Raw genomic sequence first — 27,106 nt, forward strand, 5'->3', positions numbered from 1 at the left:
CCTCCGGACACCAGCCCTGTGGACACCTTGACTCTAAAGACTCCCAGCCTCCAGAACGCTGAGAAAATTTCTGTTGTGGAAGCCTCACAGTCTATGGTGCTTTTTTACAGCTGCCTGAGCAAACCAGGACACAAAGGTCACCCTCAAATTTACAGACACTTAATTAAATTAGCATCAAACTAGAAGTGAATAAACATTGCAATATGGGGTTGACGAAAGTGGCTCTTGCGATACTTGGTCTTCTTTCTAGATGGCATCAGTGTTGCTGACTGTAGATGATTCGGTAACATGAACGCTGGTGAACCCCGGCCTTGTTTCCCGACCTCTAGCCTTCTCACCCTCTTGTGAGTGTATCTGGGTTTTGGCTTTAAAGGCCATTGAGATTCTCACAGCTTACATCTGAGTCTGCTCAGGCTGCCATAACAAAGTCCACAGACTCAGGGGCTTAAGCAATGGAAACTTCTTTCTCACTGTTCTGGAAGCTGGACATAGGATGCTGCCCATTCTGTTCCTGCTCAGAGCTCTCTTCCTGGCTTGTAGATAGTCACCTTCCTGATAATTCTATTTTTAATTTCTTGAGGAAACTCCATACTCTTTTCCATAGGGGCTGCACCAATTTACATTCCCACCAACAGTGTACAGGGTTCCCTTTTTTTGACATCCTCACCCCCCATTGTTCACTCTTGTCTTTTTGAGAATAGCTCTAACAGGTGGGAAGTAGCTCGTGGAGGCTTTGATTTGCATTTCCCTGGTGACTGGTGACACTGGGCATCGTTTCATACACCTGTTGACCATTCGTATGTCTTTTTGTCTTTTTAGGGCCGCACCTGTGGCATATGGAGATTCCTAGGCTAGGGGTCAAATCGGAGCTCCACCATAGCCACAGCAACACAGGATCTGAGCCGCATCTTTGATCTATGCTGTACCTTACTGCAATGCCAGATCCTTAACCCACTGAGGAAGGCCAGGGATCGAACTGCCCCCTCATGGATACTAATTTGGTGCTTGTTACCGCTGAGCCACAATAGGAACTTCCTTGTTTTATTTTTTCCATTTTTGGCCACCCTGGGCCTATGGAGTTCCCAGGCTAGGGTTCAGATACAAGCCACAGCTGTGGCCATGCTGATCCTTTTTAAATCCACTGTGTTGGACTGGGGATCAAACCTGTGTCCTCACACTGCAGAGATTCCAGCAAGCCTATTGTGCCACAGTGGGAACTCCTGATTCCAGTTTTCCTGCAAATGCTCTGTCTTTATTTTGCTGTGAGGACATCTGTCTCTCCTCCCCCACCCCACTCTCCCAGGTTACTTTGTAGAGTGTTGTGGGTTAATTGACAATATATTGTGTCATATTCTCCAGTCAACCCTTTGTAATTCCTTGTGTTTTAGGACAACAAAGAAGACTGGTTGGTCCATCACAAAAATGCTGTCAGATTGGATTCACATAACACGACCAAACCAACCAGATGAACTCTATCATCCTAACATCTGTTAATCAATGCAGTTTGGATCCAATTTTCCAAGGGTTTATTTTTATTTATTTTTTTGCCTTTTCTAGGGCCACACCACAGCATATGGAGGTTCTCAGGCTATGGGTCTAATCAGAGCTGGAGCCGCCGGCCTACACCACGGCCATGGCAATGCCAGATCCAAGCCACATCTGTGACCTACACCACAGCTCACAGCAACACCAGATCCTTGACCCACTGAGCAAGGCCAGGGATTGAACCTGCAACCTCACGGTTCCTAGTCGGATTCATTAACCACTGAGCCACGATGGAACTCCCAATTTTCTCAGGGTTTAGATGAAAGAAAAATAAGACAAATAATAAAAGAAATATTGTATCTCATAGGAGCTTTCCCCAACAGGAAAAAAATTCTCATTCAAGGTAGGTTATCTTTCAGTCTTAAAACAGATGGCTCTAAGGACAAATTTTAACCCAGTGTATCATCAAATGCAGTTAAAGGAGATTTAAAAAAACATTAAGTAGGAAATAACTATTGCTTTTCTTTTTTTCTTTTTTTTTGCTTTTTTAGGGCTGCACCTGCGGCACATGGAAGTTCCCAGGCCAGGGGTCGAATCAGACCTACAACTGCCAGCCTACACCATGGTCTCAGCAGCATAGGATCTGAGCTACATCTCTACACCACAGCCCACCAGCAGCACCGAATCCTTAGCCCACTGAGTGAAGCCAGGGATCGAATCCTCATCCTCATGGATATAGTTGGGATACTAGTTGGGTTTGTAACCTGCTGAGCCACAAGGGGAACTCCCTTGTTGTGTATTTAAAACACCTGAAAAGCATCACTGGGCTAGAAAAGAGGGGTGTCCTTAATCTCAAATGTTCTCAGGGCCTCTTGGCACAAGATTTGAGATCCTGCAACTTGTGATTCATTCCACAAACATTTGAGTGGAGGGTTGGAAAGACACTTGTGAAGTACACCCTACTGGAACCATCTAGTCCACTCCCTGCCAGCTCAGCATAATTTCTTCCTGGAAGGCTTCCTGTGCCCGGTCCCCCGAGTGGACTTGCCCTGTGGGTCCCTACCCACCTTCATGGTATTGGCCTTGCACCATCACACTTGTTGCCAGCTAATGCACCTCCCTGGGCAGGGACTGCTGGGTGCCCATCCTCTCACAGCACGCACCCTTGGGTGTCTGAGGAATATATAAATGGATGAGGGAAATATCTTGGAGCTATTCAGATTTTCAAAACACCAACTATGGGAGTTCTGCTCGTGGCTTAGCGGTTAACAAACCCAACGAGGATCCATGAGGATGCAGGTTTGATCCCTGGCCTTGCTCAGTGGGTTAAGGATCAGCGTTGCCATGAGCTGTGGTGTAGGTCTCAGATGTGGCTCAGATCCCATGTTGCTGTGGCTGTGGTGTAGACCAGCAGCTGCAGCTCCGATTCAACCCCAGCCTGGGAACTTCCCTATGCTGCGGGTGTGGCCCTAAAAGAAAAGAAAACAAAACACACCAACTATGTTCACTCTTCTGTGACAGCAGTAAGAGAGGTAGTGCTTCCAAAGGAAGCAAGAGAAGAGAAGGTATTTCCTCCAAGCAAAAGAGGATGGGGGGTCTGTGGTCCCCAGGCAGCAGGGACCCCACCCTCCCTGTGGTCCCCAGCTTTGCCAGCATGGCCCCTGCCCTAACAGGGCATGGAAGGAGCAGAGCAGTGCATGGACCCAGGACAGGGCTGTGGGCTTTTAACACCTGGATGTTCCCTGAGCTGCTGGGACCCTGCTGTCCTGCAAGAGGTGAGCGGAAGCGGGGGAGGAGAGCCCACCACGACAGGGCTTGAGTTCCTTCCTGCCTGGTGGGATGAGGGTTGGAAAAGAAATCGATTCACATGCTATTTTTTGCATGCCTGAATTTGGAAAGAAATCGAGAGTTGTTTCCACCAGGGGGAAAAAAATCCAAGTCTGTTAATTCCACTACGGAAAAGAAAAAAATCAAAGTCACAAGTTAATTACAGTGGGAATCTGGAGGAATAATTTCTGGGAACTGAAGAAATTTAGGGGTAATCGGCATCACTTTATGTTAAGACAGTCAAGGAGATCATTTTGGTGGGAAGTTGTTGTGATGACCAAATCACACACATAGAAGGGGAGAGCTTTCCTTGGAAATGCTCTGAAATAAGCAAGACTGATAGCCCTTTTCTAGCAAGGAGCCGGGGGCAGAGGGGTTGGGGGGTCGGCGGAACTGGCTAGTACCTGTAGAAAGTCCTTAGAAGGTCATCTAAGTTATACCAAAGAAACTAAACTAAATAAGAAAATAGAGGAGTTCCCGTCATGGCTCAGTGATAAAGAACCAACTGGTACCCATGAGGATGTGGGTTCGATCCCTGGCCTTGCTCATTGCTGTGAGCTGTGCTGTAGGTCACAGATGCGGCTCAGATCCTGCGTTACTGTAGCTGTGGTGTAGGGCGGCAGCTGCAGCTCCGATTTGACCCCTAGCCTGGGATCTTCCATATGCCGTGAGTGCAGCCCTAAAAAAGAAAAAAAAAAAAAAATAGACACACATAAAGTTCTCAAGTCAGAAAAGGCTTGGGGAAATGGTAAAGTGTAAATCAGACAGAAATTTTGTATTTTTAGGTGGTGGGGAAAATGCTAAAAGTGTAGAAGTTGCATATGCAGAAGCATCCTTTCAAATTCTGGATAATTAGCTCATTTTGGAGTAGCTTCATGTGAAGGAAATGCGAAAGTGTGAGATGGGGATTTAATTATGGCTAATGATGGTATAACTGCACGTCAGTACTCATTAAAAAAAGAACCATGGAGGAACATTGGTAGAGAGACTGCTACAAGTATAATGGGGTTTTGAGCTGTACCTCTAATTCCTCTGCTCTCTCATCTTTCATTCATAGGATATGCTTTGCATTTAGAAGGCACTCAATTAATATCACAGGTATGCGTGAACGAATGTGTATGATGATGCCTCGGGCATGTCAACACTGTGCGTCCCTTTGGTCAAGGACAGAATCTTCCAGTCATCTGTCTGTCCATCTGTCCATCCATCTTCTCATGCCTCCCGGAAGAATTGCTAACTTGTTGGATGCCGTGGACAGACGTGAACCTACACGCCCTGAGGAGACCTGATCTTTCCTTTACGCCTCTGGTCGACCACAAAGGATATGAACAGTGACAGGAGAGGAACCACACAGGATCTTAAATCCAGGGAAAGGTGTACAAGTTCAAAGTCAGGAGAAAGACAAGCCAATCAAAGTATACTGAAATATCCTTTTTTTAACCCATCAGACAGGCAAACAATGAGGATGTGTGACCATCCGCTGCGGTAAGGCTGTGGGGAAACAGGAGGGCTCACGCGTTACAGGTGTGCGTGTCAGTGTCAGCAGCCTCATGGAGGGTCACTTCACAGTGCGCCTCAAAATGATAAATGCCTATTTTTTGCATCAGTAATTTTGCTCCTAGGAATGTCTCGCGTGGTTATGTTCATGCAGGTGCAAAACGGCACAGACAGCGTTACTCACAGGAGCACCCGTACGCAGAGCACCAAGTAGAAAGCAATTAAAAATAAATAAATAAAAATAAATTAAAAAAAGAAAGCAATTTAAGTGCCATCAAGAAGTCATTTTTCACATACACATTGGTCTATCCCTGTAATGGACTATTATGCCAATGTTAAAAAATAAGGAAGCTCTTTAAGTATTTAAAACCTTTTTTTTTTTTTTTTTGGCTGCACCCTCCCTCGGTATGTGGAAATTCCCAGGACCAGGGATCAAACCTGCACCATAGCAGTGTCCAAGCCACTGCTGTGACAAAGCCAGATCCTTAACCTCCTAGGCCACAAGAGAACTCCAAGAGGCTCTTGAAGTATTGATATGAAATTACTTTCCAGATGTTCCCAGAGAAAAATAGCATTCTACCTTTTCTGTTAAAAAAAAAAAAAGGAGGAAATGATAACACATCTGGCTTGACTTGAGTTCCCTCGTAAGATGGAGAAGAAACCATTGGGGGGGGGATGAAAATTGAGCAACAGGTGGACAGGCTAGGAGAAAAGTTTTTGTGAACTACTTTTTCATAGAGTTGGATTTGGAATTGAGGAACTGAGGATGGCACGCTCTGCCATGTTGTTTTTCTTTTGTCTTTTTAGGACTGTGCCCTCGGCATATGGAAGTTCCCAGACTAGGGCTGAATGGGAGCTGCAGCTGCCGGCCTACACCACAACCACCGCAGTGTGGATCCAAGCCGTGTCTGCATCCTCCGCTGCAGCTCATGGCAATGCTGGATCCTTAACCCACCGAGCAAGGGCAAGGATCGAACCCATATCCTCACAGTTCCTAGTCAGTTTCATTACCACTGAGCCACAACGGGAACTCCCTGTTTTTCTGTCATGCACATTCCCCCTTGATGGGGGTTCTTGGATCTCAGGACTACCTGGGGGGGGGGGTGAGGTCTTACTAATCGAATTTAGGTTCTGATCCAACCCAGCTCTCCCAGAGTTTGGAATATTCTTTTAGGCCAGTGGTTCTCAGCCTGGTGACATGCTAGAACCTCCTGGGGAGCTTTAACAAATCCTGTTGCCCAGCTGAACCCTGGACCGATTATATCAGCGTCTCTGGGAACAGGAGGAAGACCCAGTGTTTTTTTTAAGTTCCCTGGGTGATTCCAACATGCACGAAAGTTTGAGAACCAGTGACCTCGATATAGAAATAGCAACTTTCTTGTTTCACATGCACTTACTCTCACGTCTCTCGCCCTCTGGGACTTGACAGGGACCTGGGTGACCAGCCAGCAGGGAGTGATCGGCATATCTAACGGCCTTGCCTGAGACGTCCGTAGCTAGGAATTCTTAAACAAGCGAGCAGAACCCCCACACTCTAGAATACTGGAGTCTTCCCATTAGAATCAGTTTGACACGTGAGAGAGTAATACCAGGTTCATGTTTCATGAATGTAGGTATTCATTATTAAGAAATCTGTATTAAAATATACATATTAGACTATATGATAAGGCTATATTTTCTTCATCTGGAGAGATCTGTAGTTGACAGGGCAATTAATTGTTAATAGGGCTAATCCTAATAATGTTTTCTAGTATTTTTTATAATAGGTTGTTCTGTATAGTTAAACATATTTATAACTATGTAGATATAGTTATATATGTAGTTATATATAATTATATACGTATATATAATGAGTTACATAATTCATACACCATGCAATTCACCCCCCCCCACTTTTTTTTTTTTTTTTTGGTCTTTTTCTAGGGCCACACCCACGGCATACGGAGGATCCCAGGCTAGGGGTCTAATCGGAGCTACAGCTGCCAGCCTACACTGCAGCCATAGCAACACAGGATCCGAGCCACACCTGCGACCTACACCACAGCTCACGGCAACACCGGATCCTTAACCTACTGAGCGAGGCCAGGGAGCGAACCCGCCACCTCATGGTTTCTAGTCGGATGCGTTAACCACTGCGCCACGACGGGAACTCCAGAATTGTTGACTCTGGACATTTCCCATAAAGGGAATCATGTGATATTTAGTCATTTGCGGCTGGCTTCTTTCACTTAGCATATTTGAAGATTCCTCCTTGCTGTAGCATGGATCGGTATTTCATTCCTTTTTATTGCCAAATAATATTGTGCAGATCCACCACATTCTGTTTATTCGTTCATCGTCTCATGGACATTTGGGCTGTTTCCACTCTTTGGCTGTTATGAGTAATATTCATGTGAACATTCATGTACAAGTTTTGGTGTGGACATATGTTTTCGATTCTCTTGGCGTTCTACCTAGGAGTGGAAGTCATCATTTTATCATAAAAATTTCACCCGTACAACAAAGTTGAAAGAATTTTAGAGTGGACATGCTTCTAGCTGCCGCCAAGATTCTATAACATTTATTCTCTTTTCTTTCTTACATATCTCTCTGTCCATCCATCTATCCATCCCTCCAGCCATCCATCAATTGAACTCATTTTTTTAATGATTTTTATTTTTCCACTATAGTTGGTTTACAGTGTTCTGCCAATTTCTACTGCACAGCAAAGTGACCCAGTCAGACATATACACACATTCTTTTTCTCACATTATCTTCCATCATGTTCCATCACAAGTGACTAGATATAGTTCCCTGTGCTGCACAGCAGAATCTCATTGCTTATCCACTCCAAACACAATAGTTTGCATCTATCAACCCCAGACTCCCAGTCCATCCCACTCCCTCCCCCTCCCCTTTGGCAACCACAAGTCCGATCTCCAAGAATTGACCTTATTTTTAAATGTATCTCAAGGTAGCTGATATCAGGACTTTTCACCCTAAATACTTCAGCGTGTATGTCATTAACTAGGGTTCTATATTTGTTTCGTTTCATTTCTTTTTGGATAATGTCTACGTCTGATGAAATGCACAAATCTTAAGTGTATATTCACTAGGTTTTGACAAACTCATCTTTCAAACCCAAACCTTCATTGAGGTACATTACCATGACTCCAGAAAATTCTCTCATATACTCTTCTGGTCCCCACCCTCTGACCTTCAAAGACAACCTCCATTCTGAGTTTTTCTGCATGTATTTGATTTGCTTGTGTAAAACTTCGTACAAATAGAAATGGACAATATGCTTTTTTAGCATAACAAATGCAAAATGTTTTTGAGATTCATTCATGTGTTACATTTATCAAGAGTTCATTTCTTTTTCTTGTTAAGTCCATTGCACGTGAATATACCGTGGCTCATTTTGTCATTCTCCTGTTGATGAGTGTCTGTCTCCCAACCCCTCCTGTTTTTAGGTTTTTGACTGAAGCTGAGATGAATATTTTTGTACGTCTTTTTGTGGACATGTGTTTTCATTTTTCTTGGGTAAATACATAGGAGTGGAATTTCTCGGTCTGACAGTGAGTGTGTATTTAACTTTATAAGCAACTGCCAGACTTTTTCCCATCGCCATTGTATCACTTTCCACTCTTCATCAGCAGCTGGTGAGTTTCAGCTGCTCCACGTCCTCCTTATCAAACTTCGATGTTCGCAGTCTTTGTAAGTTCAGCAGTTCTGCTGAGTGTGTCTCCTTGGGCGTGGTGTTTCCCAGACTGATAATAAGCTCTCTAGCCACTGGATGTTCATAAATCCTCTTTTGTGAAGGGTTGCTCAAATATTTTATCTACTTTTAAAAGTTTTGTTATCTGATTTATGGGCCAGTCCTGAAGAACCATAATAATATATAAATCTACTCAGTCTTTTTTTTTTCTTTCTAGGGCCTCAACCACGGCATTTGGAAGTTCCCAGGCTAGGGGTTGAATTGGAGTTACAGCTGCCAGCCTACACCACAGCCACAGCAACTCGGGATCTGAGCCGCGTCTGTGACCTACACCACAGCTCATAGAAACCCTGGATCCCCGACCCACTGAGCAAAGCCAGGGATTGAGCCCCCATCCTCATGGATACTAGTTGAATTCGTTTCTGCTGCACCACAGTGGGAACTCCCTAAATCTATTCTGTCTTTAATCATTTCTAACAAAGGAAAATGTCCCCTTCCCCCTTTGGTATTGCAAAACTTCCACCTGTAAGAACTTAACTTCAGGTTACTATTATTTAAGATCATTTTGCTTGGTTAAAACAGAAATATTTAGGATGATCTGTGGTGAGGCATTGCACATTTATTTAGATTAGGCTTAAATGTATACTAAGGATTCTAATTTGTTAAAGATAGAAATTATTTCCTAAATGATATGTCTTCATTTCCTCCTTTCCACTAGTATTCTCAGTATGTATGAAAAGGATACTAAGGAATAATTCAGGAGTTCCCATCATGGCGCAGCAGAAATGAATCTGACTAGTATCCATGAGGATGCAGGTTCAATCCCTGGCCTCACTCAGTGGGTTAAGGATCCACTGTTGCCATGGGCTGTGGTGTAGGTCGCGGATGCAGCTCCGATTGGACCCCTAGCCTGGGAACCTCCATATGCCGAGGGCGCAGCCCTAAAACGCAAAACAAACAAAAAACGGAAAAGGGATATTTCAATCACTTACAGGTTTATTGCTACATTTGTTCACCTTTAACTCCTTTACTAATGAGCTGACGAACAGGGTTCTTCTTGCTGGGAAAAGCTTAAAGAAAACGTGTGGTTATAGAGAGAACTCTCTTTTCAAGAATTAGGAGTTGCTTGTAAGCAGACTTGACCGCATGCAGGAGGATTAAGAAGCTGTTAACACCCAGTTCATGGAAAAGATTGTCCCCATAGAGACGGTGGCAGTTTGGGGTTAGAGGAACCGATTGCTTTTCGCTCAGATAAGCTGAGGGGAAAGGGACAGAAACCTGGGAGATGCAGGTGACCTTGAGAACAGCTGTCCCTCATCCTATCGAGGTAGGAGCGACCAGGTGGTTTCTTTGTGTGTGTGTGCATTTTAGGGCTGCACCCGCAGCATATGGAGGTTCCCAGGCTAGGGGTCGAATCAGAGCTACAGCTGCCAGCCTACGCCACAGCCCCAACTCGGGATCTGTGATCTATACCACAGCTCATAGCAACACCAGATCCTTAACCTACTGAGAGAGGCCAGGGATCGAACCTGCTTCCTCATGGATCCTGGTCGGGTTCGTTAACCGCTGAGCTACGAAGGGAACTCCCTGATTTCTTCTTTAATTTCAGCCTGCATTAGATTTATGGATCAGCAGCAGCAAATGCTGCAGGAGGAAGGAAGAGGGGGAGAACATTTTTCTGGATTTTTGCCTTAAAATGTGTGGAAGTCCAAGTTGAAGAAGGGGTAATTATGCAAATACATGTGGAATTCCTACTGCAGGTTTCTAAGCATCAGAGTGATATTTTCCATGGGCCGCTGTGGCTTGGGTCACTGCTGTGGCACTGGTTCAGCCCCTGGGCTCAGAACTTCCACATGCCATGGGCACAGCCAAAAATAAAAACAAAACAGGAGTTCCCATCGTGGCGCAGTGGTTAACGAATCCGACTAGGAACCATGAGGTTGCGGGCTCGGTCCCTGCCCTTGCTCAGTGGGTTAACGATCCGGCGTTGCCGTGAGCTGTGGTGTAGGTCGCAGACGCCGCTCGGATCCCATGTTGCTGTGGCTCTGGTGTAGGCCGGTGGCTACAGCTCCGATTAGACCCCTAGCCTGGGAACCTCCATATGCCGCGGGAGTGGCCCAAGAAATAGCAAAACAAAACAAAACAAAACAAAACAAAAAAACAAAAAAACACCCCAAAGAGATATGCTATCCTGACCATGAAAACACACTCACACGTACATTTCTGCTTTCATTCTTACTTCAACTCTCAATGCATTTCTTTTTATTTATTTATTTTTAAAACTTTGTTAAAAGTTACAATGAAGTACCGTTGATTTATAACGTTGTTATTTCTGCTGTACAACAAACTGATTCAGTTATATATACACATACATTCACAAAAAAATTAAAAAAACCCAACCCAACCCCCAAATTCCCACCACAGTGGGAGAATAAATTACTGTAGTGTTTTTGGAGGGTAATTATGCAATCTCTTCCATTTTCTTTTTCTTTTTAGGGCCGCACTCACGTCATATGGAGGTTCCCAGGCTAGGGGTCGAATCAGAGATACAACTGCTAGCCTACACCACAGCCACAGCAACGCAGGATCCAAGCCGCATCTGCGACCTATACGACAGCTCACAGCAATGCCAGATGCCTGACCCACTGAGCGAGGCCAGGGATTGAACCTGCATCTTCATGGATACTAGCTGGATTCGTTTCCACAACAAGAACTCCCAATTATTTCTTAATTTACCATCGTCACGAATTTATTTTAATAAAAAAATAGTTAAAATTGGAGTTCCTCTTGTGGCTCAGCAGGTGATGAACCCAACTAGTATCCATGAAGATGCAGGTTCAATCCCTGGCCTCACTCAGTGGGTTAAGGATCCGGCATTGCCGCAAGCCGTGGTATAGGTCACAGGTGTGGTTTGGAATCCGTGTGGCTGTGGTTGTGGTGTAGGGCTGGCAGCTGCAGCTCCAATTTGACCCCTAGCCTGGGAAGTTCCATGTGCTGCAGGTGTGGTCTTTAAAATGAAAACTAATAAAAAGAAATGTTAAGAACACAAATTCAGGATGAATAGAAATTCAGAAAGATTTATAAATAACCAGATGGCATGGGTTTTAAAAGGGACCTAGGGAATTATAAATTGCTATGATTAAAAATCTGAAAATGAGACATAAATGACACAAAATGACAAGGAAACACCTCAATTTTTCAGGGGCTCATTTTCTAGATGGCAGTACCCCTGGCGTTTTAGGTAAAGGAGTTTAAAAGGTCCTTTCTTTTTTTAAAAAAAATTTTATTGGCGTATAGTTGACTTACAGTGTTGTGTTAGTTTCAGGTGTACAGTAAAGTGAGACGGTTTTATATATATATATATATATATACATTCCGTTTCAGATTCTCTTCCCTATAGGCCACCACAGAGTAGTGAGTAGATTTCCCGGTGCTATGCAGTAGGTTCTTGTTACTTACTGATTTTTGCAAACAGCAGTGTGTATGTGCCAATCCAACCTCCCAATTTATCCCTCCCCCAGTGTTTCCCCTTTGGTATCGTAAGTTTGGTTTGAAAATCTTTATCTGTTTCTGTTTTCTGTTTTTTGTGTTTTTGCCTTTTCTAGGGCCGCTCCCATTGCATATGGAGGTTCCCAGGCTAGGGGTCGAATCGGAGCTGTAGCTACGGGCCTACACCAGAGCCACAGCAACGTGGGATCCGAGCCGAATCTGTGACCTACCCCACAGCTCACGTAGATGCTGGATCCTTAACCCACTGAGCAAGGCCGCGAACCTACAACCTCATGGTTCCCAGTCGGATTCGTTACCCACTGCGCCGGGATGGGAACTCCCCTTTCTGTTTTGTGAATAAGTTCCTATCATTTTTATTATATTCCACACATTAGTGATCTCATATGATATTTGTCTTTCTCTGTCTGACTTACTTCACTTAGCATGATAATCTTTAGGTCCATCCATGTAGCTGCAAATGGCATTATTTCATTCTTTTTTATGGCTGAATAATACTCTGTTGTATATAGGTACCATATTTTCATCCACTCCTCTGTTGATGGACATTTAGGTGGCTTCCATACCTTGGCTATTGTAAATAGTGCTGCAGTGAATACTGGGGTGCATGGATCTTTTCAAATTATGGTTTTCTCCAGTTATATGCTCAAGAGTGGAATTGCTGCATCATATGATAATTCTATATTTAGTTTTCTGAGGACTGTCCATACTGTTTTCCACGGCGGTTCTACCAATTTACATTCCCACCAACAGTGCAGGAGGGTTCCCTTTTCTCCACACCCTCTCCAGCATTTGTTATTTGTAGACTTTTTGATGATGGCTGGTCTGACTGGTATGAGGTGGTAACTCACTGTAGTTTTTATTGGCATTTCTCTAATAGTGAGTGATGTTGAGCATCTTTCTGTGTGCAAAAAGTGCTTTCAATGAGATTAAGTATGAAGCCCAGAACGTTTGTGAGAGCTGGAAGGACGCTGGGGGATTCGCCAGCTTCTCCCCGCAGGAGCCCCCAAGACTGCCCTCCTTTTTCTCTTCCTCCCTCCCCACAGGCTCTACCCTCTGCCTGTAAACCCTCTCAGATGGCATCCTTTGAAAGTCACCTTCCTTCAAAAAAAAAAAAAAAAGATAATAAAACAGCATCACAGAATCAGATTATGTATTATGACCATATGCGTACTAAGAGCAAAACAATGCAAACCTATTCTAGACCTAGAAAGAAGATGAAACATGTAGAAAATGTTTGTCCTCCAGGAGGAGTTCCCGTCATGGCACAGCAGAAACGAATCCGACTAGGAACCATGAGGTTGTGGGTTCGATCCCTGGCCTCACTAGGTGGGTTAAGGATCTGGCGTTGCTGTGACCTGTGGTGTAGGTCACTGGCGAGGTTCGGATCTGGCATTGCTGTGGCTGTGGTGTAGGCCGGCAGCTGTAGCTCCGATTGGACCCCTTGCCTGGGAAGCTCCATATGTCCCGGGTGTGGCCCTGAAAAGACAAAAGACAAAAGACAAAAAAAAAAAAAAAAAAAAAAAGATAATGTTTGTCCTCCAAAGAGGGTGACTGGGTAAATGTCATGTTTCTAATTTTCTGTGATTTCTACAAATTTTTTGGTTTTAGCTGTGAGGTATGGCATAACAACACCTTGCTTGCAACTCCAGTGTAGTGCCTTGACTTGCCAAAAAAACCCCCCCAAAACAAAAATGAAAACAAAAAAAAAGACCACACTGAGAGCTTGTTAAAAATAGCATGTCTCGGAGTTCCCGTTGTGGCTCAGTGGTTAACGAATCTGACCAGGAACCATGAGGTTTCGGGTTCGATCCCTACCCTTGCTTAGTGGGTTAAGGATCTAGCGTTGCCGTGAGCTGAGGTGTAGGTCGCAGATGCGGCTCAGATCCTGCATTGCTGTGGCTCTGGCGTAGGCTGGCAGCTACAGCTCCAATTTGACCCCTCGCCTGGGAACCTCCACATGCCATGGGAGCGGCCCAAGAAATGGCAAAAAAGACCAAAAAAAAAAGAAAAGAAAAAAGAAAGAAATAGCATTTCTCAAGCTTACTAAACCAGCATCTGCATTTACCATGATCTCTAGGTCTGCCACAAACTTGGACACACACTGGAATCACCTCCAGAAACATATGCTTTGGTTCCAATCCCAGAAATCCTGATATATTTGGCTGGAGTGAAGCCTAGGCATTGAAGGTTTTTAAAAAAAATCTCCAGTGATTCTGTGATTCTGAGACCCAGTATTGCAATTCAGTGGTTCTTAAAGTGTGGGCCCAGCACCAACTGGGAACCTGTTACAAAACACACATCTCGACCCCATTCCAAACTCCCTTTCCTGGAGTTTCTGATTCAGTAGCTCTTTGTTTTATTTTACCTTTTCTTTTTTGTCTTTTTGCCATTTCTTGGGACACTCCTGCAGCATATGGAGGTTCCCAGGCTAGGGGTCCAATCAGAGCTGTAGCCGCCGGCCTACACCACAGCTCACAGCAATGCCGGATCCTTAACCCCACTGAGCAAGGCCAGGGATCGAACCTGCAACATCATGGTTCCTAGTCGGATTCGTTAACCACTGAGCCACGACGGGAACTCCTGTTTTATTTTACCCTTAAAAAAATACTTTTCAGTAGCTCTTCCAATTAACTCTCCAGGTGATTCTGATGCCCACCGAGGCTGGAGAACCTGATCAGGTAGGTCTAGAGTGGAGCCCATGAACCTCTATTTCTTCAAGGTTCCAGGTGCTGCTGCTGCAGGTTTGAGAACCACACTTAGAGACTCACTGGCCTGAAACCTCTGATTTGTGGTTTGTCCTGAGCCACGCAGCTGCTTAAGACAGAACTAGGCCTCCAACACACTGTTTCTTCTTTTCACCCACAAACTACCCATCTGCTGTTCTTTTTAGGTTTGAGGCCCTTATGATGCTTTTAATTCCCACCTTCACCAAATATAAAAGGTATTTAAAAAAAAAAATACAGGGGTTCCCACTGTGGCCAGTGGGTTAAGGACCCTGAGTTGCCGAAGCTGTGGGGCAGGTTGTAGCTGCCTCTGGGATTTGATCCCTGGCCTGGGAACTTCCGTATACCACAGTGCAACGGAGGAAAAAAAAAAAAAAAATCCCCAAACCAACCCACACCCCAAAACCAGTTCAATATCTCAGAGTATGTCTATCTGCTCCAGACACCACTCAAACACGAGCTACGCACCAGCGCCCCGGGACCTCTAAGGCACCCTGTTCTTGTGTGAATCCGCTCTTCCCCAGGGGTCCCCCACCTGTGGTTCTGAGTTCTGTTGTGGCCTCTCGTGAAACCTGCCTCTAGGCTGAAGGTCGGAAACTTCTCTAAGGTGCAAAACGATCAGGGTTCTAGAGCCAGCCGCCCATCATTGGGCGGGTGTGCCCACTAGCCTGGGGATCTCGCAAAGGGTCGCCTTCCTTTCTAACCCGCTGCCGGCACGTCCCTTTCCCTCCACGCCTGAGAAGGGTCCATCTACACAGACAAGAAAGGGTAAAATCAGGGACTGAGGGAGGGGTGGGAGTGGAGACGGTAAAGTGGCAGCTCCCAGCTGGAGGGTGGGGACAATGCCTCTCCCCGTCTTGGGTCCCAGACTCCTCGGTGCTGCCTCTTGCTCCCTCCTCCATTGAGGTCCGGAACTCCCGAAGGCGAGTCTGCAAAGCAGCTCCTAACCTATTCCACTCCTTCCCCCGCGGGGCACTGCTCCTGTCCCCAGAGGGGGCGAGTGGGCCTGGGGATTGTCGGGGGATTCGTGGGGTCGGAGGACTCTGGGCCGCGGCGGAGGAGGAGGGGGGGGATGACAACCGCCCCTCCGGGATTAAGTCCCTAGCAGCCCAGGGTGGCGCCGGAAGCCCGCCGGTGTGGCCTGGGGAAAGGGGTGGTGCTCGTGGGTCCCTGCAAAGCGCCGCCGCTCGCGCGACCACGTAGTTAAAAGTCTTAGGTGGGCACACGGGCGGGGCTCTCCCTTGCGTGACCTCAACAACGATTTGCGGAGCCCGTGTCACCGATCGTCCTCCAGCTGCTCCCGGTTTTGCCGGTGCGCTCCACTCCTGCTTCCATATCTCGCTTTCAACCACAGGGGCCGGATCGGCGCGTCTCTGGTGGCGCAGCGCACTCCCCTGAGCTTCCTGCGCTCTGCCAGGCGCTGCCGCGCGGAGAGACCAGCTCCAGCCGTAGAACCAAGTAAGGCGCGGATCGGAGGTGGGCTCGCCCGGCCAGGGAGGGGCGCTCCGGGCCCGCGGCCCCGCGGCGCACCTGCCCCCTGGGCGGAGCGGGGCGGGGCGCGCCAGCGCGCAGGTCGCCGGCGCGGACGCTGGAGGGGGCTGTGGCTCTCCCGCTGTCCCCGCGGCTCGGGCTGCGAGGTTCCCGGGCGCCCCCCCCTGCCGAAGGGCCGGCCCAGGCCGGGGGAGGGGCGCGCCCGCCTTCACTTCCCGCTCGCCGGCCTGGACACGGCGGGGCCGGCGCGGGCGCAGGGCTGCGGGCACTCGGCTGGCGCGCGGGGCGGGGACGCGGCCGCCGCCCGCTTTGAGCCGCTGCTCCTCCCCAAGCGAGTGGCGCTCGGCCCGGCGTCGAGGCGGCCATGGCGACCCTGAGCCCGCTCCCCACCCACCCTGCCTGCTCCGCCCTCCCCTCCGCCCCGCGCCACCTTTGATGGCTCGGACCTCGGCCGGCCAGCGCCAGCCCTGCTTGCGCGTCCGCGCCGCCGCTGCCGCCGCCCGCGGGTATTAATAGCCGAGCGCCCCCGCCGCACGCGCAGCGGAGCCGCCGCGCCCTCGGCCGCCGGGGGCTCGGAGCTGCAGAGCCGGGAGGCCGGGAGTGGGAGCCGGAGCCGGAGCCGCCGGCGCCGTGGAGGTAGGAGGCGCGCGGCGAACAATGACCGCGCGGGGCGGGCGGGCGGCAACTTGGGCGCGAGTCGGGCGCCCGGAGCCGACCGACCGGGACGCGGGTGGAGGTGGTTGCGTGGCCCGCGGGTCCTGCCTGGAGGAGGTGGCGGCGGGGGGGATCGGGCTTCCCCTACCAAGGCGGGAGACTCGCCCGCCGGCCTCGGGGCAGCCCGGCAACAATAGCCGGAGCCCGGGGGCCTCGGGGCCCCGTACCGCCCTTTGCACCCTCCTCTTACCTCCCGGGACTCGGGCTGCCGGCTCCGCGCGCGTCCCCTCTCGCCTCCCCCGCCCCGCGGCGCCCTTCCCCCGCTTCCTCCCATCCCACCCGGCGCAGTGACAGCGCCGGACGCTGCTTCCGGACCTCCGGCCGCAATCTCGGCCCCCGAGGCCGACCGCGGGCCGGGAAGGTGGCCGTTTTCGCGGGTGCCCCCGCCTTCCCGGGTGCCCGCGGCTCGCCCACGCGCGGCGCGAGGAGCCTAGTGGGTGACAAAGAGGAACACACCCTCTGCCTAAGTTAGATTTTCCCCTCTTTACCGCCAGCCTTTATGGAGAGGAAAGTTGTTTTTTTTATTCCCTCTTTTTTTCTTCCTTTTCTTTTCCTTTTCTTAAAGCAAAGGACACAGATTTTTGTGGTGAGCATTTCAAAACAACTTCTGATTGTGGTTTTACGATTTAAGTTCCGGAAACTTTAGCTGTGTGATCCGGCCAGACCTTTGAGTGTGTGCGTGTGTGTGTGTGTTTTATTTGAAGGGAAAAAATGAGTTCCCCGTAGTCAGTCTGGATGTCGTTTATGGCCCTTAGAGCCCAGCTGGAGTCTGGGCAGGATCCCCCCGGAACGAGGGAGGCGAGGCTCACAAAGAAACGAGGACTGTGCTATCAGATCAGCCGCTGCGATGGGGAGAGATTGCCTTTCATCTGGAAGAGTTTAGCCGGCTCAGCCTGCCTCTGATCCTTCTGGAGTACACTGGTGGCCTCTGGCTGTTTCATTTTATCATTGTTGTTCGTGTCTTTCTTGTTAGTTTCCCAGGTTTGACTTGCGCGCAGCCCCGCCCTGAGCCCTGGCTTTTGAGGAGCCCATCGCCCCTGCCTAGGAGGCAGTGTCTCCAGCAGAGCCAAACCCCAGCCTAGCAGTGGGTTAGGTTTAATGCCCTTTGCACGTGGTGACCTGGCCGAGCCCATTTCAGAACCTCTTCCGGCATTGCCTTGCTTTTCTTACTCAGTCTAAACAGGACAGAAAGGAGAAAGAAAGGCCTTTTTTGGTCCTGAGAGCTTTGGGATATTTGCCTTAAAAATTGCCCTCATTGTTGTGATCAAGCGAGGCTCTTCTGAAGTCTGCCTTGGCTTTCTTCCCACATTCCACAGCCTCCTGGCTGGGGGTTTACCCTCAGCCTTGCGAAGGGTTGGTGTTCCGGGTCTGACAGTTTCTGACCATGCACTTGATGTGGGCTCAGCATCCACATGACTCACTTTGTATTCCTGCAGCATCGTTCTGCAGCAAGGCACCAATATTGGAGTTACTCCAAGCACAACCGAAACGTTTGTGTTTTTAGAATGTCTGGCTAATAGATCTGCTTCTGGGTAAAATAAATAGACACATTATTGGCCAGTGGCTGGCTTGTTGGGCAAAGAGTTGGGGGAAATAGTGAGCTGATTAGCCCAGTGCTTCCCAGATTCTCTTCTTTCTTTCATGTGGGTGAGAAACTTGAAATCCTTGGTGATGTAGCCTGTCCCCTGTGAGTTGGGGTGTGGTTTTTCCGTTAAGGAGGTCTTTCCCTGCAGGAATCCTGAAGTTAGCTTTATAATACCCTTTACACATTGATGATCTCTTCCTGAAATTTATGCAGGGATTGCCTTCCTTAGATCGTAACAGAATACTCAGGCCACTCTGTGGCCACATGTCCTGAAAGGAGGTTTAAAAATCCATCCTAGATCCTTTTCTTCTGATTATTGCAGTTATGTCATAATTATCTGTGAGGAACCTGGGTGAATATTTTTGTTTTTCTTTTCATTCAACTGTCCAAGGAAATGGTTTTCCAGATAGGCGTTGAATATTTTATTGAAAGGGTTTGTTGGTTTTTTTTTTTTTTTTTAAGTGGAATTCATCCTGGAATATTTATGGAGCCTAGAAGAGTTAAATTCATTTGGAAAATGACATATTTATAAGGAAGGTGCTTGTGAGAGACGTCAGAAAAGAAAATGTTTTCCATCCTTGAGGAGGTTAGAGACTGCTGGAGAAGAGACAGGAGCCCAGTGTTTGCATGCTGAGCACTCTAGAAAGGTGGCATGGTGGCTTTCCCAGGGATGAGGGAAGGTGTATGGGTTGGTAGGTCCTTGGCTAATGATGCTTTGATAGCATGGTGAATGGGGCATTTTAAGCCTTTTGTAACCGGCCTTGCTGATAACTGCCTAGCATTTTTGAGAAATGCACTTTTCCTCTCGAACTGAAGATGCTACAGATAAGGAAGAGGCTCACATAAGCCCAAAATACAGTCACTTTGGGGGCATAGGCATTCCAGGTGTTGCTTGCCATTGCTTGGGAGGGGAGAGGATTTATAAAAGGTTCCTGTGGCTGTGCTTCTCCTATTATCTATCAGGTGCTTCTGATTGAAAGGAGGGCCCTCCTGGCCTGGCTATTGAAAGGGAAGTGGTGGATCAACCTTTTTCTCCCCTTAGGGCCGCACGTTCGGTATATGAAAGTTCCCAGGCTAGGGGTCAAATTGGAGCTGCAGCTGCCTGCTTATGCCACAGCCTCAGCAACACAGGATCCAAGCCACGTCTGCAGCCTACACCACAGCTCATGGCAACGTGGTATCCTTAACCCCCTGAGCGAGGCTTTAACCTGCTGAGTGAGGCCAGGGAATGAACTCGCATCCTCATGGATGCTAGTCGGGTTCCTTACCCCTGAACCACCGTGGAAACTCCTTCCTTCTTGCTTTTTAATGGTTAGAGTTTCTGCAGGGGCCTCGCCTCATCAAGGTCCCCTCACCCTCTCTTTCTGCCAGGTTACTGCCTTAACCACTTGCACATGTCCCGAAAGATCAGAGCCCAGCGGTTCCCATTCAAATTGCTTGAAAGACTGAGTTGGCCAGTCCTTTTGTGCCAAATGCGGCCTTTGCTTTTAATCAAGAAGCCCCCAGAAAATGTTTATTTTAGAGTGGAGGAGCTGGCTTTTATAGGCTGTCCTGCTTCTGGTTTGAGTCAGTGAAAAATGATTTGCCAAGTGGATCCTTTGAGCAAAAGTAGACAATTGATACATATTAGATGGGGTGCTGGGAGCCTTTGATACTTGTGAAATAAGCCAGATACCATCAGGTACAATGTGACTGCAAGTGAGCCCTTGCTGAGCTCTGCCTGTGAAGTCAACTCAGAGAGGCAGTTGTCTTATTTCATGTGGGATGGAAATCAGAGACAAACAGCAAGATGGGCAATTAAGTTAATGTGGAAACTCATCATTTATACTGAATTAATTTCATTTATAAATTGGTCATATTTGTGCATTTTCAAACAAAAGGGCCTCAGGCTGAACGGGATTATTTTGAATTCTCTATTATGATAATATTCCCCCATCACAAAGAGTAACTGATCTGCCTGTAGGTTTTGGACTTTTCATAAAGGTATCTTTATAGGAAAAGACTTATAAATCCAGTATTATGGTGACTTTCATTTTTTGCTCATTATATTAATTTACGACCTAGTGTAGCACCTGGCACATAGCAAACCCTCACTAAATACTTGTTGACTGAATGAGGAAACCTCATTTTCAGGCCCTTTCAAGTTAGGTCTTTAAGGTTTTTAAGGGAAATTTGATATTAGCCCAGACAGCTTCCTGTTCTGGGAATTTGATAATTGGATGTTTAATTTCATTTCTGTTTTGTTCTAATTTAACAATTTAAACTAACCTTTAAAGTTGGGTAATATCGTAAAAAGACCCAGGCTCATTAAAAAAAAAAAAAATCAGACAATAAAAGTATAAGAGTAAAATGTACTTGAAAAATTAGCTTCTGGGCTAACTTTCTTCTGAGATATATTTTTTAGAAGTTCCATTAGTGAACATCTCTTGGGGGGTAAAACCTCAGTTTTTGTGTGCCTTTAAATTTGTTCTGGAATGATAAATTTCCTGGGTATGCAATTTTGAATTGTTCCTGTGTTGTTGTTTCTGTATTAACTCTCTTTTGGGTTTTTATTGCTGCGATGTCAACTCTCAGGCCAGGTGTTATTTGCGAATAATCTATCTTTTCTCTCTGGCTGCTTTTAAGATTCTTTGCAGTTGGGCAGTTTCACTTTGCCTCTGTGTAATTTGTCCTTTGCTTTTCTCTCTCTTTCTGCTCTTCTATCTGCTTCCTGTGTCTCAGTGGTAACAAACCTGGCTAGTAAACCTCTCTCCTCTCCCCCTCCCTCCATCCTCTCATCAGTGTATTTCTTTCAATTGCTCTGCAGTATTTCAGTGTCTGGAGGTGCTTTGGTTTGTTGATCTGGTCACCCTTGGCCACTCAGGCTGTTTTCAGTTTGGACTGTCGTGACTAAGGCGGCTCTGAACATTTGTGAACAAGCCTTTGTGTGGAGATCTGTTTTCCTTTTTTTTTTTTTTTTGCTGGGTCTTATAATAAGTGTATGTTTATAAGAAACTGCCATCTGTTTTCCAAAGTGTTTGTACCATTTTACATTCCTACCAATGATATTTGAGTGTCCCACTTACCGTAATCCTCACAAACACTTGAAATTATCCATCTTTTTCATTTTAGCTCCTCTGCTGGATGTGTAGGAGCATCTCATTGTGGTTTAATTTTATACTTCCCTGAAAAGGAAGCGATAGGTTTTCCTGTGCTTTTCGGCCATTTGTATATCTTTTTTGGGGGATGTAGCTGTTAAAACTTGATTCTTTCTCACTGTTTTTTGTCTGATTGTTTTATATAACTTTTGAGTATAATTAACATAAACAGCACATACTTAATATCTTCTTTTACAGTTGTAGGAGTTCTGTATACCACATACAAGTTCATTGTTGGATCTATGTGTTCTGAATATTTTCACCAGTCTATTTTTTAACCTGTTCCTTTTTTTTTTTTTTGGTCTTTTTGGTCTTTTTGCCTTTTCTAGGGCCACACCCGCAGCATATGGAGGTTCCCAGGCTAGGGGTCGAATCGGAGCTGCAGCCGCCAGCCTACACCAAGGCCACAGCAACAAGGGATCCGAGCCACGTCTGCGACCTATACCACAGCTCACAGCAATGCCAGATCCTTAACCCACTGAGCAAGGCCAGGGATCGAACCCACAACCTCATGGTTCCTAGTCAGCTTCGTTAACCACTGAGCCACGATTGGAACTCCAACCTGTTCCTTTTTTAATGGTATCTTTTGAAGAACAGAAGTTATTAGGAAAACATGGTCTAATTATTGGACTTATTAAAGGCCAGGGAATTTTTTCAGCTTTGGAAAAATAACACATTTTTGTGTGTAAGACACAGACTAATATTGCTCTGTTCAAGAAGTCAGACTCGGCGTTCTCATTGTGTCTCAGTGGTAACAAACCTGACTAGTATCCATGAGGATGTGGGTTTGATCCCTGGCAGAGCTCAGTGGGTTAAGGATCCGGTGTTGCTGTGAGCTGCAATGTAGGTCGCAGATGTGCCTCAGATCTGGCATGCTTTGGCTGTGGCTGTGGCCAGCAGCTGCAGCTCCAATTGGACCCCTAGCCTGGGAACCTCCATATGCTGCAGGTTTGGCCCTAGAAAGCAAAAAAAAAACAAAAAGTCAGACTCCATTTACTTGATGGGGGTGGAGCAGTTTTATTCTTTCCTAACTAAAGCTGAGTTGAAAAGACATAAAAATGAAAAGAAAAAAAAAAACCTGCTTATTTTGAAAATGTGGGCAAAGTGTTCAAGATTATGACAAAATAAATATATTTCCAAAATTCAATACTGAGTTTGAGTTGTGTATGTTCTTTTAGCACATGGAAGGATTGTGGGAAATAGCTATTTTTTGAAATCAATACAAAAATGGATGTGTTCCCCTGTGGTGTAGAGAGTTAAGGATCCAGCATTGTCATCGGGTCGCTGCTGTGATGTGGGTTTGATCCCTGGTCAGGGAATTTCCACATGCTGTGAGTGTGGCCTCCCCAAAAGTGGAGCCCTGGGTCACAGCAGGATGTAACATTCTAAATAGAGGTGAAAAGGCATATATAGGTGGTTTTAAAAGGACTCTTCCTGTTTTGGCATGAATTATGTTATATCCATTTTCCTCATTTTCTCAACTGGATAGTAAGCATTGTCAGATCAGAAAATATGTTTTCCTGGGAGATCCCACCATGGCTCAGTGGTTAATGAATCCAACTAGGAACCACGAGGTTTTGGGTTTGACCCCTGGCCTTGCTCAGTGGGTCAAGAATCCGGCTTTGCCGTGAGCTGTGGAGTAGGTCGAATGCAGTTTGGATCCTGCGTTGCTGTGGCTGTGGTGTAGACCAGCGGCTACAGCTCCGATTCGACCCCTAGCTTGGGAACCTTCATATGACGTGGGTGCGGCCCAAGAAAATGGCAAAAAGACAAAAAAAAAAAAAAAAATGTTTTCCTGATGTTTGTTTCTCCTGCCCATAGAAGGTAAAAAAAACATTTGAGTTAAAATGTGTGTGATGAAAACCCTCTGACATTTTAGCTCATGAAAGTCAGAGGCTGATATCCAAGGTAACAGGAGCCGGGGGTTATGGGCATTGAAGCCAGTCAGATCTGCTCTTCTCTCTGTTGTCCATCTTTTTGATGTTGGGCAAGTTATTGGTGCTCTTGCCCGAAAATCACAGGGACCTTTAAGAGTGCATTTATCCTCAGGTGGTAGAGCGTCTGACTGACAGCGGGGAAGCCATCAAATGACTCATTGCCTCAAGTATTAAGAAAAAGGAACGTCTCCCAGTTCGGCATCTCAGCTCGCGGTATCGCCAAGGACCTAAAATCTTTCTGCCCTTCCCTCCTGTCCTCCCCAGCGTGCTGCTTTTTGTTCTTGGGTTCCTTGTTTGGGAGTTCATTGGACTGCTGCAGCCTGATGAGCTGCAGGGGCTACTGGCTGCTGCTGCTCCAAGCCTCTGACTCTCACACATGTGGCGTCCTCAGGCCAGGAGTGGCACGAGCTTCTTCAAGCTCCTTTTATTGTTAAGCAGAGTGCTTCCCAGAAGCCTCCAACACCTGGCAGATCTTTGAAGAGGGTCTGGGGAGTGTTTCTTGCTCTTCAAGAGAGACCCAAGGGCTGGGCCTAATGTGATGCCTGGAACCATAGCAGCCGCGTTGTGATTGGTCTTGGGATAAAGGCAAGACGATGATTGGCTGAAGGGTGGAAGCAGCGTTCTTGTGGGCGTCACTGAGCTATTGATCGTCCAGTGCCTGGAGCATAGTATACTAAATAGCAAATTCTGTATGCTAAGTAATGCAAACCCGGACTTACCGTATTAATCAATAAGTTTACTCACTTTCGCATTCTCTCTCTGTCATCCACAGCATTGTGACTGATATATTAATGGGAAGAATTTGTCTTTTAAAAACATTTTTTTTAAAAGAAGTATAGTTGACATAATATTATACAGGTGTGTAATTATACAATATTATTTCAGGTATACAGTGCAGGGATTCAGTGTTTTGATAGATTATGCACCATACAAAGGCTATTACAGCATTATTGACCGTATGCCCAGCTCTGTATATTACATCCCTGGGACTCGTGTGTTTTATTTATAACTCGTAGCCTGTACCTCTTAATCACCCTTTGCCTGTTTTGCCCATTGCTCCTGCTGCCCCCTGGGCAGCTACTAGTTTGTTCTCTGCATTTGTGGGTTTGTTTCTGTTTTGTTATATTTATTCATCTCTTTTGTTTTTAAAGATTCCACATAGGAGTGAAAACATACAGTATTTGTCTTTCTCTGAGTTACTTCACTTAACATAATTCCTTCCAGGTTTATCCATGTTATCACAAATGGCACGATTTCATTCTTTTTTATGACTGAATAATATCCCATTGTGTGTGTGTGTGTGTGTGTGTGTGTGCACCGTATTTTCTTTATCTATTCATCTGTCATGTCTTGGTTAATGTAACAGTGATCATAGGGGTCATATTAGTGTTTTTGTTTTCTTTGCATAAATACCCAGGAGTAGAATTATTGGAGCGTATGATAGTTCTATATATATATATATATATATATATATATATATATTTTTTTTTTTTTTTTTTTTTTTTTTTTTAAGGAGCCTCCATACTGTTTTCCATAGTGTCTGCACCAGTTTATGTTCCCACCATCCATGCTGGAGGGTTCCCTTTTCTCCACATCCTCACCAACCGTAACTTTTGTCTTTTTTTTTTTTTTTTTTTTTGTCTTTTTGCTATTTCTTGGGCCGCTCCCGCGGCAAATGGAGGTTCCCAGGCTAGGGGTTGAATCAGAGCTGCAGCTGCCAGCCTACACCAGAGCCACAGCAACGCAGGATCTGAGCCGCATCTGCAACCTACACCACAGCTCACGGCAACGCTGGATCGTTAACCCACTGAGCAAGGGCAGGGACCGAACCCGCAACCTCATGGTTCCTAGTCGGATTCGTTAACCACTGCGCCACGACGGGAACTCCAACTTTTGTCTTTTTGATGAGAGCCATTCTGGAAGGCTTCTCTTTTATCCGACGTTGTTATTGAACATTATCTATGTGAAAATGCGTTTCTTACCGTTAATTATGTGGAAAGGACTTAGTGATCACATAAGTCACTGTGAGAGATGAACTTTTAAGAACTTTAGACATTTGATAATGTGTGCAAATCTTGTCACTAAGTCTGCATGCCTTTCACCTTTCCTCTTAAGATGGTCTTGCAGGACATCTGCTTAGAACCAAGCATTTGGGATTTGGATCACAGGACATACTTGACAGGAATGTTTCATTTCTTTTATTTTTAATTTTTTTTATTATAGTTGATTTACAGTGTTCTGTCAATTTCTGCTGTGCTGCGAAGTAACTATGCATGTATATATATATGTATATATACATATTCGTTCTTTTTTTTTTTTTTTTTTGTCTTTTTTAGGGCCACACCTAAAACATGGAGGTTTCCAGCCTAGGGGTCTAATTGGAGCTGCAGCTGCCAGCCTAACCACAGCCACAGCAATGCCGAGCCCCGTCTGCGACCCACACCACAGCTCCCAGCAACGCTGCATCCTTAACCCACTGAACGAGGCCAGAGATCAAACCTGCAACCTTATGGTTTCTAGTCGGATTCGTTTCCGCTGCACCAAGACCAGAACTCCTCACCCGATACTTATTGAATGTCTATGTTGAATTACTAGCTACCATTGGTGCCACAAGAATAAGATTCAATCCCTGCTCTCAGAGGGTAGCATCCAGACTGGATTGGAGAAGAATCTAGATAATTGCAGTAAAAGGTGGAATATGACAAGAGCTTTGCAAAAGGTATGGAAATGGTGGCAGTGTTTAGGACATTAGCATATTGGATTCTGGTTGGGAGTGGCATTTGAGTTGAAGAAAGAAGTGTGTTTTCGTTAGCTTGTTTGTTTAGTTCGGTGTTCCTTTGTCGTCTGTCTATTGTAGCAGGATTAGACAAGTATTCACACATAAAACAGAAAGTAAAAATCCCTTGCCATCCGATGAGTCAAAATTTACAAAAATTAAAATTTACTGCCTTTTGACTTTTGGCATATTTGATAATGTTCCCAGGATTTTTCCCTATATGGACAAACATACATTTTTTTTTTTTTTTGGGGGGGGGAATGATGCATGTTCGTTTGGGAGCCACTTTGCCTCCTTAACATTGTCTAAATGTTTTCTTTATGGAGTTTTCTTTGAAATGGAGTGTTTAATGGCTTTATAATATTCCCCTGTATGGCTCTATATCAAACGCACTTAACGTTGCCCTTTGTTGGTTCTTTTGCTTGGAGTATTTGGCTGCAGTGACCATCTGTACCTAAATCTATGGAAAGTGGGTCTCTTTTGTTTCAGGGGCCAGAACACCCAGCTTTAGCCACAGGAAGCAGAAGAGGCGAATTTCTTAGCTCTCAATCCCAACCCCTTCTGGGCAGAGGTGGGTCCTCTCAGGAATAGAGACCTGGGTCCAAAGGCGACAGCCACCTGTGGGCTTGCTCCCAGTGCCCTGCTTTTTCCTAGGCAGTGGCTTCATTTTTCTGATTGTCTCCACTGGCACTTTGGGACAGTTTGCTGGTGATGGCAGGACTGCTCT

The 27,106-nt window shown here is 46.2% G+C and overlaps 1 protein-coding gene and 1 long non-coding RNA gene across 2 annotated transcripts in view; both read left to right on the forward strand.

Moving 5' to 3' along the window:
* The window catches only part of LOC102159417, a 55,650-nt gene extending 50,584 nt beyond the window's left edge, over nucleotides 1-5,066 (forward strand). Inside the window, exon 4 of the long non-coding RNA XR_002336732.1 lies at nucleotides 4,370-5,066. This is a non-coding gene — a long non-coding RNA (uncharacterized LOC102159417). The remainder of the gene's footprint in view (nucleotides 1-4,369) is intronic.
* FARP1 (FERM, ARH/RhoGEF and pleckstrin domain protein 1) overlaps nucleotides 16,441-27,106 on the forward strand; it is a 312,926-nt gene continuing 302,260 nt past the window's right edge. The window contains exon 1 of the mRNA XM_021065374.1: nucleotides 16,441-16,866. The gene's annotated coding sequence lies outside the window, so the exon portion shown is untranslated. The remainder of the gene's footprint in view (nucleotides 16,867-27,106) is intronic.

This window comes from Sus scrofa, chromosome 11, assembly GCF_000003025.6.
Source record: "Sus scrofa isolate TJ Tabasco breed Duroc chromosome 11, Sscrofa11.1, whole genome shotgun sequence".
Lineage (NCBI taxonomy): Eukaryota > Metazoa > Chordata > Mammalia > Artiodactyla > Suidae > Sus > Sus scrofa.